A 14,701-nucleotide genomic window follows, 5' to 3' on the forward strand; every position below is an offset into this window, starting at 1 on the left:
ACCAACTTTTGGGAGGGGGCTGGTGGTGGAGCTACATGCTTAGGTTGCAGGCAAGGAGGGTCAAAGCCAGGCCTGCTTTGTAACCCAGAGTGTAGCATGGGTAATACTGAATATTATTAGGAAGAATTAAAAAAAAATAGGAAACCTATGGATTGGCAGGAACGTCAGGGCCCTTCCATCTGGAACATTTCCAAACGGTTGTCCAAACAGCGTCCTCACCAAGGACATCGCGTGCAATTGTTCTTACCTTGACCTTCTTCCTGTTTCTACTGTCAATGTCTCGCATACCATCTGGTCATTCTGAGAAACTCTGGTGCCCACAGCTGCATAGTATTCCACGGAGGCCTCCCTGAGGAGGCAGTGGCTTTGGGCTATTGCCTGACCATACTGGCCGTTGGCCTGGCTCCGCAGGAATCCTTGATTACCTCCTTAGCCTTGGTTCCTAGAAGTGAGCAACTGGGTCAGAGGGCAGGAGTGCCTGGGAGGCTCTGGCTCCTTGCTCCTGTCGCCCTGCCAGCCTGGGTGTACCCACGCCCACACTCAGAGCATGCCTGGTCGGGCCTGCCTCCTGCTGTGCCCTTGGCAGCTCCTGCTGTGCCCTGGCAGGGCTGGCATGGTCTTCTGACATACTGAACTTGCCCTTTTCAAGGTGGTGTTGTGCTCATCCATCCCAGCATCCTGAAACACAGACAGACAAGCCTACCCCCATTGTCTGAAATAGGGAACACTGAGGTTCATGAGGGTGGCATGCACCCAGCTCAGATTTTAGAGCCCGTCTCTCCCGCAGGCTGAAGGTTGACCTTGGGGCCTGTGCATGCCAGGCAGGTGCTCAGGGTTGAGCTAGAGTCTCCAGGCCCATCCGAGTGTCATGGATCTCAGGAATTTGATTGAAAACATGTCCCCTGTAGCCTCAGGGGTTTGAACATTTGATCCCCAGGTGGTGGTGCTCCTTGGGGAGGTCATGGAACCTTTAGGGCATGGGGCCTTGCTGGAGGAAGAACATCATGGCAGTCAGACTAGGAGAGTTCATAGTCTAGCCCTACTTCCCCCTGCTTCCGGTGTGCTGATGAGCTGTGATCTCTGTCTTCTGCTCTTGCCACCTGCTACCAGGCCTCCCCTGTGATCATGGACTTCCCTCTTCCTTTTATATGGTGTTTTAGCTCAGCAACAAGAGTAAGTAATACAAGGACTAGGAAAGTGCCCTCATGTTTCAGACTGGAGAAGCCTTAGTGACAAGACCCAAAGTGAGGTCTGTCTTTGTGAGGCCACTCACCCAGAAACATCTCCATATGCCTCTTCACTTGAGACCCAGCTGCCAACTCAGCCGCCCTACCACTTACCCAGGACTCAGCGGCCCAGCCGAAGACCCAGTGGCTTACCCATTCACCCAGGAGTGCAGGCACGCAGTCATTCACTCATCACCCTCATCAGTGAATGCTCCTAAGGTTCCTATGGAGCTACCCACAACTCTGAACAGACAAAGCAAGCTTGAGCACGATGGGTAGAGCTGTAGGCCTGGAGGAGCCAGAACAGCACGGTGCTGGATACATAGCCCAATTCATGTAACAAGACCAGCTCTTACAATACATAGTGAGATCCTGTCTCAAAACAGCACTAACCAGTGAGCATACAGAGCAATAGAACAGAGTCCAGAAAGGATCCACACATGCAGTGTTGCCCCCAGCTCCACAGAGATGCATCATGCACCGGGGAAAAGATGCCCTCTTTGATAAATGGTGCTGGGGACACTACAAAGCCATATGCAAAAGGGAGAAATACTTGAAGACATTGGTATAGGCAATGATGCTTCAGGATGAGTCCCTGGAAGCACAGGTCCTCATAGAAGACCAGAGTCTGATTCCCAGCACCCATGTCTGTCAACTCACAACTGCCTGTACTCTAGCTCCAGGGGATCTGATGCCCTCTTCTGGTCTCCTTACATAATTATACCCACATACCCACACAGATATACACACAGACATGTAACTTAAAAAAAATCTTAAAGACAGACAAGTAGGATTAGATCAAATTGAGAAGCTCTTGCCAGCAAGGGAAACAATCATGAGGTGAGAATCTGTCCTCCAGACAGGGAGGAATCAGTTTTTGTCAAGTATTCTGAAAAAAAGATTAATAGCCAGAATATATGAACAGCTCAAGAGAAACTGAACAACAAAATGCAAATAATCTAGTTAACACCAGCAAATGATTTAAACAGAAATTTCTCAGTTCAGACAGCCAACAGGGCAACAAACTCATGAAAGCATGCTTAGCATCATTAGCTTCTGGGGAAATGCAACCGAAGTCACAGGAAGAGCCATCTCGCAGGAGTCTGTGGGACTGGAATGAACAAGACTAAAGCTACAGTTTAGGTGTAGTGGCATGTACCTGGGATCCCAGGACTCCGGAAGCTGAGGGAGGAAGAGTTTGGTTTGAGGCTAGCCTGGGCTAAATAATGAGATCCTGTTTCAGAAATAAAACAAAGGGCTGAGAGATGGCTCAGAGGTTAAGAGTGTGTACTGCTCCTCCTCCAGAGGACCAAATCTGATTCCGAACACCCATGTCAGGCAGCCCCCAACCACCTGCAACTCCAGTTCCAGGGGATCCAACCCCTCTGGCTTCTGCAGGCACACACACACACACACACACACACACCCCTAAAATTAACAGAAACCTTAGAGGAGCAGGTAAGAGGGCTTAGTGGATAAGGATACTTGCCCTCAAGTCTGCCAACTTGAATTTGATCCCGGATTGAACGTGGTGTTTGGGGAGCCACAACCTGCACACAATGCCGTGGAGTATGAGTCCACATCCACAATCCATACCACAATAAACAAATACGAAAATGTAAAAATAAGAGAGTTAAAAATAAAGCAAAACAGAACAGATCTGCTGGTGAGGATAGGAAGAAAAAGGAACTCTTCTTCCAAAAGATCTATTTTTATGTATGTGCTTGTGAGTGCATCTAAGCACGGGTGTGCTGGTGCCCGAGGAGAAGGTGTTGGATCCCTTGGAGCCTGGGTCATTGTGAGCTGCTGGATGTGGGCTCTGGGTACTGAACCTCAGTCCCCCACAAGAACAGCAAGAGCTCTTAGCTGCTGAGTCATCTCTCCAGCCTCTTGAAAATGGAGTCCTAAACCTTTTTGGTGGAAAGGTTAGAAACCACATTCCTTATGGAGGACAGTAAGGAGTTTTCTCAAAATTCTATATGTGAGTCTATCAGATAATCCCAAATCCCATATCTAAAAATATATTAGAAATGAAAGTGTGTCAAGGAGATGGCTGTACGTCCCACACCTTCTGAGGCGCTGTATGTGATGGCAGAGATGTGGATCAACCCAGGTGCCCGCTGACAGATGAATGAATCAAGACAAGGGAATACTATTTAGCCATGAATGGAATGTAGCAAAATGGATAGAGTTAAATCGGCTTAAGTGAAATCAGCCAGACACAGCGAAGCAAACGCTCCATGTCCTTTCTTGTATGTGAAACTGAGAAAAAGCCAGGGAGAATGTGGGTCCCCAGAGGCTGGAAGTAGGGGAGAGAGGGTAGAGGAGGTTGGCTAACAGGTACCCAAGCTGGTCAGATAGTGAGAGTAAGGGCTGGTGTGGGATAGCAGCACTAAGATCTGGTGTGGAATAGCATCACTAAGGTCTGGTGTGGAATAGCATCACTAAGGTCTGGTGTGGAATAGCATCACTAGGATCTGGTGTGGGATAGCAGCACTAAGGGCTGGTGTGGAATAGCATCACTAAGGTCTGGTGTGGAATAGCATCACTAAGGGCTGGTGTGGGATAGCATCACTAAGGGCTGGTGTGGGATAGCATCACTAAGGTCTGGTGTGGAATAGCATCACTAAGGGCTGGTGTGGGATAGCATCACTAAGGTCTGGTGTGGGATAGCATCACTAAGATCTGGTGTGGGATAGCAGCACTAAGGGCTGGTGTGGGATAGCATCATGAAGAAACTGCTGTGCAAAGAGCAGAAGAGAAGAGCTCGAAGCTTGAGACAGTGTAAAGGGGGTTAGGGGACAGAGAGGCTAGTTACCATGACTTAATCACCAGTATATTGTATAACTGTATTGAATCACCACACACCGAGTAGATCACATGACAGATATGTATAATCAATAGTAACCTCCTCCAAGCAAAAACTTAACCAAAGATATAAAATCTATGGAAATACTAGAAGAAAACAAAGTGGAAAGACTTCATTACATTGAACTGGGAACGGATTGTGGCTGCACAAGCTGAAAAGCTTCGGTACAGCAAAGACAATGACTGCAGAACACAGTAAAGGGATATTTAATAACATACTTTTGACAAGGGTTGATAGCTAGGACTTACAAGGAACTCAAACAAGTCAGTAAAAACCCACACAATCCCACTTAAAAACAAGTAAGAGATCTCAATAGACACCAAGAGAAGATGTGCAGCTGTCCGACAGTCCACAGGAAGTTCTCACTGATGTCAGCTGCTAGGGAAAGACAAATCAGACTACAAGGACACAGCTCACTAAGTGGGTTAGACTGGCTACTAGCGAAAACACAGCAAAGTGGGTAGCGTGGCAGATCGGATCCAAAGAGAGAAAGAGCAAAGAGCACCACAAACCACAAGGGGTTAACAACAGGACGGCTGAGAAGTCCAGGGAAGCAGAAGAACACTGGGTGGCCCAGGCCCTGGCTGTGGAAGCTTCATCTGCATTGGCGGTTCTCAGCCTACGTGTTGCTACCCCTTTGGAGGTCCCATAGCAGATACCCTGTCTGCCTATCAGATATTTACATTACAACTCATAACAGTAGCAAAATTACAGTTATGAAGTAGCAACAAAGTAATTTCATGCTTGGGGGTCACCAGGACACAAGGAGCTAGACTAAAGGGTCGCAGCATTGGGAAGGTTGAGAACCACTGATCTACATGGTAAGCCATGAAGCCCTGCTGAAAAGAGATTGACAGTTCTACTACGGGGCAAGCGCCGTTCTTTAAGACTCCACCAGGTCGGAGGTTTTGGTGAGACTATGACTCCTCTATGATTGGCTAGCAGCCCTAGAGTGATGTGGCAAGAGAGTAGAGACTAAAAAAAGGCAGCATCAAGATTGACATATGGTAGGATGAAGAGATGGCTCAGTGGCTAAGAGCATTGGCTGCTCTTCCAGAGGACCGGGGTTCGATTCCCAGGACCCACATGGCTACACACACTGGGATGCAACTCCAGTTCCAGGGGCTCTGACTCCCTTTTGTGGTCTCCGCAGGAACAGCCAGGTGGCAGAGAGAGACTGGATGCCCATTCCCACCAGGACTTCCTACATTAAATGAAACGTGTATGAGAAAGCCCAAGGTGTACAAGCGTGGAAGGGGTGGGTGCTCTGTGAGTGTCTGATAAACGGTCACGCGCCTCATGGCTCAGCACTTTTTGGACCTTTTCCTCCGTTTACGCCCATTCTCAGGAGCGCTTTCCTTTACATAATGAATTGTTTCTGTTTCTATTTCTATCCGTTTGTCTTCAGTCCAGCTTACTGCCCTTGGACACAAGAAACTGGGGATTTCAACAGATGTCCGTGGAACTCTTGGGTGGCTGCCCTGGGACTCAGATCCATGCCCATTACATCAGGGAGAAGCAGTGGTGGGGAGGAGGAGGAGGCCAAATGCTGCTGAGATGTTTATACAGCAGGAGACTGGGCCTGGCCAGTGAACAGTACAGTGGTCAGTAGCCTGGCCTATGGGGCTAGGAGATGACTTTGTCACCTGAAGTCAGTAGGTGACCTCTGGATCTACCCTTCTGCCACAAAGAACTCTGAAGCTTCCTCAAGCACTGGGCTTCTATGTCCCCAGCCCTCTCCCAGGGCGTTGAAAGCACTGTGGGTTTTGAAGCATGAAGACCTGATCTGAGTGGATTTCAGTGTTTCTCTTGCTTCCTCTACCACTCAGCACGCCCAGGTGATGTTCCTTGATTAGCACATGGGCCACTCCAGTGTGAACAAACTGGTAAATCTCAGTGTGGGAGAATCTGTCCTGCTGGAAGGTTGCAAAACTAAGTTTGAGTACAACCTCATTGTGTTACCAGGCAGGCCCTGGAGGTCCTACTGCCTGGTGCTTCTGAAGGCAGGGTCTTGTGGAGTGGCAAAGAAAGCAAGCAACAGACATTGGTGGTCAAGATGGTAAGTTCAGGATTGCGAAAATGAGGTAGAGACTTTCACAGAAGAACATCTTCCGTTTTCCGGAAGAAAGAACACCAGAGGGGTGATGGAAAATTTCTGGGCATGGAGAACTTCTTTGCAGGATTTGGAGGTGGAGATTTGGTAAAACTTTCTCTTTGAAATTCAACTTTAGACCAAGTCCTTGTTAACACACTAATTTTACAAGTGGATTAAAAAAAAAAGGCCTCAAGTGATGGAAAAAGGAATAATAAGGATTGGGAAAAAGAGGGAGGGAGGCTGACTGGGCTCCTTTTACACTATGCATCAGCCAAGGAAAGGTGAATCCTTTCTGGTATCACGTGTTTTTTTTTTTTATAAATTCATTTTTACACTTCCTCTGTAACTTTCAGTCTGCTCTGCTACACTGGCATCCAAAGAAAGAATGTTCCCAAAGCAAAGGGGGACGTCTGATACTTGACCAGTCTGGGTTCAGTATCAGCCTGAATGCAGTCTGTTTTCCCCTCCTTGAGTGGTACTGGGAAATGAGTGCCCGAGAGTAGATGTCTCCCTAAGAAGAGTCCCCAAATAAAGCTGGGAGAGCGATCCAAACCAACAGTCCCTCACATTGCAAACCAAGAAACATTAATCAACAAGGCAACCCAACACCTTCAAAAGATCACAACGCCTTAAGTGGTTGAGATGATAGACAGAGAATTCAAAAGTCTATTTACAAAAATGACCAATGATTTCAAAAAGGAAAGAAGCCAATGGATGACACAGGGTAAGTTCAGGATATGGGTAAGAAAGTTTGTAAGAGAGAGAAGAGATTGGCAACTTGGGTGAGGAGTTCATGGGGGAAATTAAGATTTTTGACAAACATACTGAAAAAAATGTTGGAAACAAAAACATGATTAAATGAGGACCAGTAAAAATAACACCAGTAGATGATGAGGTCAGGGAGAAGAAAGAGTACCAGGAATGAAAGGCAAGTTTGAGAAAATACTGCCTATCTGTCCGTCTATCTTATCTATCTATCTATCTATCTATCCATCTATCTATCTATCTATCATCTGTCTATCTATCTATCTATCTACCTATCACCTACAGAATAAATTAAAAATTAAGCAAGATTACAACTCCCAATAACTATAGGACATGGTCAGGAACCACACTGAAGTATCCACAGAGTAGAGAAGGAGCCGAGATAAAGTAGAAATGATCTGACAGTGGAGACGGGAGAAAGGAGGGCTCCTTAGGGAGCAGAGGTTAATACAGAAGAAGGTGGAGGAAAGTAGAGGGAAATAACAGGATTCAATTGACTGAAAGGGAAAATGGAGGATCTTCTGCGAAAGAAGAGGGAGATAAATATAGAAGAACAAGTAGATACACAAGGAATCATACTACTGACTTTTAACCCCAAAACCTACAATGCAAGCATTTCAGTATATAAATATACATATATAGGTTAAATAAGAAATTTTCATCTGGGCTTATGGTATTCCCCTCTAACAAGACACGAGAAGCCTTCTTTTGAATGTTGGCCAGGGTTATCTAAGAGACTCCCAAAACATAGAGCCTATTTTTGTTGCTGTTGATTATACTCTAGATGTGGAAGGTAAATTCGTTTTCCTGAAGACACCATGCACTCCAGAGGCCGAGCTGGGACTGACCTGAGTGCCCACCCTGTGAGCTAGTTCTCCTGGCACCAGAAGGCATTATGCCAGCTCCCACAGCGGGAGGTAACCAGCAGTTCTACCCAGCTGGGATGCCTATGAATGACATCAGTGAGCAGCATGGAATGACCGACTGAGTGCTGTAGTGGCATGCATACCTGGTGGTAACCAACAGCGCTCTAATTGGGTTTAAGATTGGCTCGATAAGAAGGAGACCACTGATAACTTCTGGAAACCTAGAAAACTTCTCAGTGCTAGTAAAATCCTGGTTATTGAAGGAGAATCTATAACCACTAATGTACTAAACAATCATAATCCCTAAAACCAATCAATAGGACATTTATACTTAAAACTATAGTAAGTGTAGTTTCCACCCTTCATCAAGGAAACTTCTTTTTGCAACAGATGGAGATCACTACAGATAATCACAACCAATCAATATGTAGAGTTGGGGCGCCTAGTCCCAATGGATACACCTAAAAAACACTGCCACACCTAAGGCTTGGGGAACATGGTGGAAGAGGGAGAGATTGTAAGAGCCATAGCAGCAGGGATTTGCTGTGAGATTGTCTCCACGACATCAGAAGCGACACCTACAAAGTCTCACTAACATGACTGCCCAAACATGAGCCCAACAAGGACACCAACAAACACGCCAAACTGCATAGGGAAAGTTCACAAGTATGCAACCTTTCTCAAAGATCTACAAGCAACAGAGTAAAGCTGGGCGTAGAAGAAGTAGCCTTCTCTGTAGCAAGAATTTTAATTGGTCTTAATAATAAAAATCCAGACAGGGTTTTTATCAGGGGCGGAAGCTGAAGAAGCAGAGCAGCCAGCCACTGGAGACTTCTTACCTCTACCCATGCTCAGACCGAAGGGGCCATCCTGTCTCTATGAATCCTTAGACTGACTGGTTTCTGTTTCTACAAAACCTGAGACTGCATCGATATCTATGAATCTCAGACTGCACTGAGCTGTCTCCTCCCTCCTTATCTTCCTCTTTCCACCCAGTGATATCACTCCTGTCTCCACCTCCCTAGTGCTGGGATGAAAGGCATGGGATCTCAAGTGCTGGGATCACCTTCATGTGAGCTCTCTTTCTCTTTTAGACAGAGTCAATCTCACGTAGCCCAGGGTGGCCTTGAACTCACAGAGATCTGTCTGCTTCTGTCTCCCGAGCCCTGGGATTAAAGGGCACATACCTTTAGTATATATATAGTAAAGCAGACTTCAAGTCAAAGTTTTGGGACATCTATTTCATAGAGCAAACACTGGACATAGACAGTCAAGTCCAAAACCAATAATCGTAGATGACTTCAATTCTCTGCTCATCAATAGCTAGATCATTCAGACAAAAAATATGCTACAGAATTAAATATCACCACAGATAAAATGGGCTTAACAGATATTTATCCAAATTTTGTATAACAGCTACAGAATGCACAATATTCTCAGAAACCTGTAAGATATTCTCTAAAACGGACCATATTTTATTCCTTAAAACAAGTCTAACAAACGAGAAGAAAATTAAAATAATTTCTTATATTCTATTACATTGTGGTAGAACAAAACTAAAGATCAATAGCAAGAAAAACAACAGAAGTTATGGAAACACTGGAGCTTGAGAATATACCCTTGAAGAGTTGATGTATTTTTTTTTTCCAGACAGGGTTTCTCTGTGGTTTTGGAGCCTGTCCTGGAACTAGCTCTTGTAGACCAGGCTGGTCTCGAACTCACAGAGATCCGCCTGTCTCTGCCTCCCAAGTGCTGGGATTAAAGGCGTGCGCCACCACCGCCCGGCTGAGTTGATGTATTTTTGAAGAAATCAGGGAGGAAGTTAAAAAAAAATCCTCAAGGGGCTGGAGAGATGGCTCAGTCATTAAGAGCATTGCCTGCTCTTCCAAAGGTCCTGAGTTCAATTCCTGGCAACCACATGGTGGCTCACAACCATCTGTAATGAGGTCTGGTGCCCTCTTCTGGCCTGCAGACATACACACAGACAGAATATTGTATACATAATAAATAAATAAATAAATAAATATCCTCAAATCAAATAGAATGAAAGTGACCCCTCTAAAACCAGGATCTCTGCTTTCCACTCTCAATGTACAGACTGGAGTCTCAGCCAGAGCTATGGACCGTATTTGTTCCTTTTCTGGTGCTGAGATAAAACACCATGACCAAGGCAATGTATAGAAGAAAGGCTGCTGTTTTGGGATATTTGATCATACCGTGAAACCTGACACTACCTTAATAAAACCAACTGTGGATGATGGGGTAACTGGTTAACAGAAATTAGCCATAGAGAGTATGGAGGACCCAGGGAGACTGATAGAGAGACACATAGGGAGGTGTAGGGAGGGACTTGGAGTTTGATGGTGTTCTTGGGTTGGGATGGCTGGAGAGACATTCTCTTGCTGTGTCAGGCCAAAAGGGAAGGTCAACTTGTTGCTTCTTGCCTTCTCTGAGCTAGCAGATTTTCACCCCAACATCTGACTCCTGAGGCTTTATTGGCAAATAGAACGATACTTAGTTAAAATCTACATTTGGTGGCAACGACAGAGCTGGTGGGGCTGGAAATCCCACCAGGCTGCATCAGGACACGGACTGTGGGGGCCTAAGTGGCAGGGCACTTGCTGTGGGACCATGGGGTCTCAGTATATTCGAAAGTCACCCCAAATTCCGTGCTTTGACTTGGTAATAGCTTGATGAAGTTTGTATAGTAAGAGAACAAGAAGGTAATAAATCAAGGTGCTTTTCAAACACGTTGCTGGAAACATAAGGAAGACGGGTTACAGCTACCATAGTCCTGAGATGTTGTGTGCAGTGTTTAACTGACTGGAAACTAGGGGTCTGTGTCTAGAGTCTAAAGAATTTACCAAATGGCCACAAGCACATTAGGTCACATACGGAGGGGAGCAATAAATGTCTTTTAAAAAAGACTAAAGATAGCTCTCTTTGCCCCATCTACTGCGAGAATGAAGACTACTCTCAGCAATCAGACAGTTGACATTCCGAAAATGTGGACATCACTCTGAAGGGGCGCACTGTCATTGTGAAGGGCCCCAGAGGAACTCTCCAGAGGGACTTCTATCACATCAATGTAGAGCTGAGCCTTCTTGGGAAGAAGAAGAAGAGGCTCCCGGTTGACAAATGGTGGGGCAACAGGAAGGAACTGGCCACCGTCAGAACCATCTGCAGCCACGTTCAAAACATAATCAAGGGTGTTAGCTGGGCTTCCTCTACAAGATGAGGTCCGTGTACGCTCACTTCCCCATCAACGTCGTTATTCAGGAGAATGGGTCTTTGGTTGAAATCTGAAATTTCTTGGGTGAAAAATATATCCGCAGGGTTCGGATGAGGACAGGCGTTGCTTGTTCTGTCTCTCAAGCCCAGAAGGATGAATTAATCCTTGAAGGAAATGATACTGAACTTGTTTCAAACTCGGCGGCTCTGATACAGCAGGCCACAACAGTTAAGAACAAGGATATCAGGAAGTTTTTGGATGGTATCTATGTGTCTGAAAAGGGAACAGTGCAGCAGTCTGATGAGTAGACCTAAGTTACCAGCTCCAGAAACAGGATCCTGAATTTTAATACGATTTGGGGTGTCTTTTGGGACAATGAAAGACTTGTATTGAAAAAAAAAAGGCTAAAGATGTCCCGAGATTACTTGGCTGTGGACGCGCCACATTCCAGCCTTTCTAACTGATTGACTTGCTGATCGGCTCTGCAGAAGGTTCAGTGGGTGACGAGGGTCCGTCCTTTCAGTAATTCCCTTCACAGTTTCCCCAGCGACCAAGCATGCTATAGTTTGCAAAGAGCCCAGATTCTAACTTTCTCTCACTGCTAGGAATACCCATTCCTAGGGTCTGTTACAGATGAGGCTGAGCAGCAGGCATGGAAGGGGGACAGCGGGTGAAGACGTTAAGAAAGGGGCTTGTGGACCAGATTAAAATCCTAGCCACTGTCTTAGTTATCTGTATTCGACATAACATATGACGTGAAAGAGGAGTTTTATACCTAAAATTGAAACAGCCAAGCACACTGTCTGGCCTAACAAGGGGAGTGGGCTCAGAGGAAGGAAATGGATGACTTAAACCATTTATATATTTGAATATATGAAATATATTTAAAAGTAGATTGACTATGCATTTCTTCCCTGTGTTTATAGTTATTTGTATTTTATTTACCTATTACCTTCTAATTTTTCCTTTTGGCCATGGTCTTATAACTATAATCTTTTCTTTAACCTTATCTACACATAACTATAATCTTATATGGAGTGGCTAACTTTAATTCTTGTGAAAGATTTTTTTTTTGTTGTTTTTGAGACAGGGTTTCTCTGTGTAGCCCTGGCTATTTTGGAACATGCTCTGTAGACCAGGCCGATCTTGAACTCAGATCTGCCTGACTCTGCCACCCAAGTGCTGGGATTAAGGGTGTGCACCACCACTGCCAGCTAGGAAAGACTGGCTTTTACTATCTGAATTACCTTAAGTCTTATTTGGATACTGACTTTTTCTGCTTTATTATTTTGGTATTTAACCAGATTTGATTTGGAGAAGCAAGTGAATAGTTACATTATGGAAGAGACTGGGTAGGAGCATAGAATTCTTTTCTTTTTCCTTTTTAATGTGCGCAGGTGTTTTGCCTGCCTGTACGTCTGTGAGCCACCCATGTGCCTGCCGCCCAAAGGGCACAGAAGAAGGTATTGGATCTCTTGGAAACGGAGTTACAGATGATTGTGGGTGCTGGGAATTGAACCTGGATCCCCGGGAAGAACAGCCAGTGCTCTTAGCCATTGAGCCACCTCTCCAGCCCCAATATAGCATTCTTTAAAAACACTTGGTCAGGGAACCCTGATTGCTCTTCGAGCAGATGAGGGGAGGGGGACTTGATTGGGGGAGGGGGAGGGAAATGGGAAGCGGTTGTGGGGACGAGGCAGAAATCCTTAATAAATAAATAAATTTAAAAAAAAACACTTTTTACCAGGGTTGTCTTTTCCTAATGTACCAAAAATTATTATTAATAATGGGGTAGAAGACAGGAGGTCAGATCTGTTAGAAGTTGAGTTTTATATTTCTTGTAGGAATAATCAAATCTTATTCTTTTAGGCATAAGACTCACTTTTATTGTTTTGTTTATGTGTATATGTGTGCCTGCGTAAATATATACCACCTGTGCCGTATGATATGCCCAGGGAATCCAGAGGAGGGCACCAGACCTCTCGAAGCTGAGCTCCAGGTGTCTGTGGGTTCGAGTCTGAACTCAGATCTGCTGCCAGAGCAGCCAGAGCTCCTCACCACTGAGCCATCTGCTCCAGCCCTCAAATTTTGTTTCTTATTTTTAGTGGTTAGAAATGGAAACAGGACTCTAGTAGGAGTTACTTTAGTGTTACGCATCTCCTTTTTAGTAGCATAATGCAAATTTGTTTAATTATTTTTAAAATCCTAGCTAGTTATACTATGGGATATCTTAAATATTCATTTAATTAAGAAACATCATGCTTTAAGGTATAAAATATGATTTTTGTTATTTTTAGAGATTGATATCTTTTGTATAATTTGAATAGAAGCAGTTACCCCAAATCCAACCAGAAGGAAGTTCCTTAGGCGCTTTGGATTAAGATATAGCCCCCCTCCCGTGAATTCTTCTGGAAGATTAGAAGTAGTTTTTGTAAATTTGAAAAATTAGAATAAAAAATTCAAATTCTACTGAAAAATGAGATTTTTTCTTTTTACAAAGATAGTGAAAACACTTGAATATTTTAACATGAAAACGAGATTTGAGGAAAGTAGTGTTCTGGGTCAGGTAACAGCCACCCCAAAGTCAGGAGGAATGAAAGGACACACTGTATCGTCACTGAAACCACAACTAGCACTGTTTTATTACGTATGAGCATATGAAATTAAATGCTAAATATTACAAGCAGTTAAAAATATCTAAAGATAAAAGGATTCAAGGGTTGGAGAGACAGTTAGGTGGTTAAGAGCCCTGGCTGCTCTTCTTGAGGACCAGGGTTTGGGTTCCCAGCATCCACACGGCGGCTCCTGACCGCCTGTATCCAATCCCAGGGAACCTGGTGCCCTCTTCTGACTTCCACAGACATCAGGCCTGCATGTGGTGCAGGCAAAACAGTCACACACATAAAATAAATTAGACAAACCTAAAGTATACTCTTTTGGAAACATTTGAGAAACATACAAGGCGGGAGAAATGTTTGGTTACTCGGCACCCTCACCTGTCAAGGGCACCGAATACAAGCAGCACACACAGTGTCTGAAGTCCGCTGGGGCTGTTCTCAGTGATGCGGGCACATGTTCTTATGAGGCTGTGGATCTAGAAGTTCATCTCCCGGGACTTGCAGTCAGTGGTAGGTTAGGAGTACCGAGCGCCCTCTTCCTGCAGGTGGGATGGAGCCTTTTAATGCGATGTCCTTTATTCTTCTAGTTGATGGAATCGTCGATTGCTTTTTTAATCTTTTGAGGAAGACTCTGTAACTCATTCTGAAATTTTTGGTTATTATATTTAAAGTCCTTTGTAATAGTATGGTGTTTTTTTTTTTTGATGGCTTGTGTCATTCTCAATTCTTTTAAAGGGAGCAGAGGACTTATTTTATAAGGAGAAGGTGAATGTTGTCAAAAATGGGTGAATATTTGAAGAAAGTCAAAACGTTAGTCAGTTTTGACAATGTATTAGTGTCATCTGTTTATCTAACAGGCCAGATTTTAAAGGTAGATTTGTCCATGAAAATCCTCTCCATCGTCACTATGTGGTTCAGCAGGAATGCCCCAAGTAGGAATAGTTTCTTTTTTATTTTTTATGATTTACTTTTAATGGTGTGTGTGCACATGCATGCATGTGTGTGCATGTGTGTGCATGCGTGTGTGCGT

General features: G+C 44.6%; 1 pseudogene; it reads left to right on the forward strand.

The window, feature by feature from the left end:
• The first annotated feature begins 10,784 nt into the window (after positions 1-10,784).
• On the forward strand, positions 10,785-11,361 carry LOC121434473 (annotated as a pseudogene).
• The last annotated feature ends 3,340 nt before the right edge of the window (positions 11,362-14,701 follow it).

Source organism: Microtus oregoni, unplaced genomic scaffold (genome assembly GCF_018167655.1).
Source record: "Microtus oregoni isolate MIOR12 unplaced genomic scaffold, Mior012 000043F_ref0000047, whole genome shotgun sequence".
In the NCBI taxonomy this organism is placed as follows: domain Eukaryota; kingdom Metazoa; phylum Chordata; class Mammalia; order Rodentia; family Cricetidae; genus Microtus; species Microtus oregoni.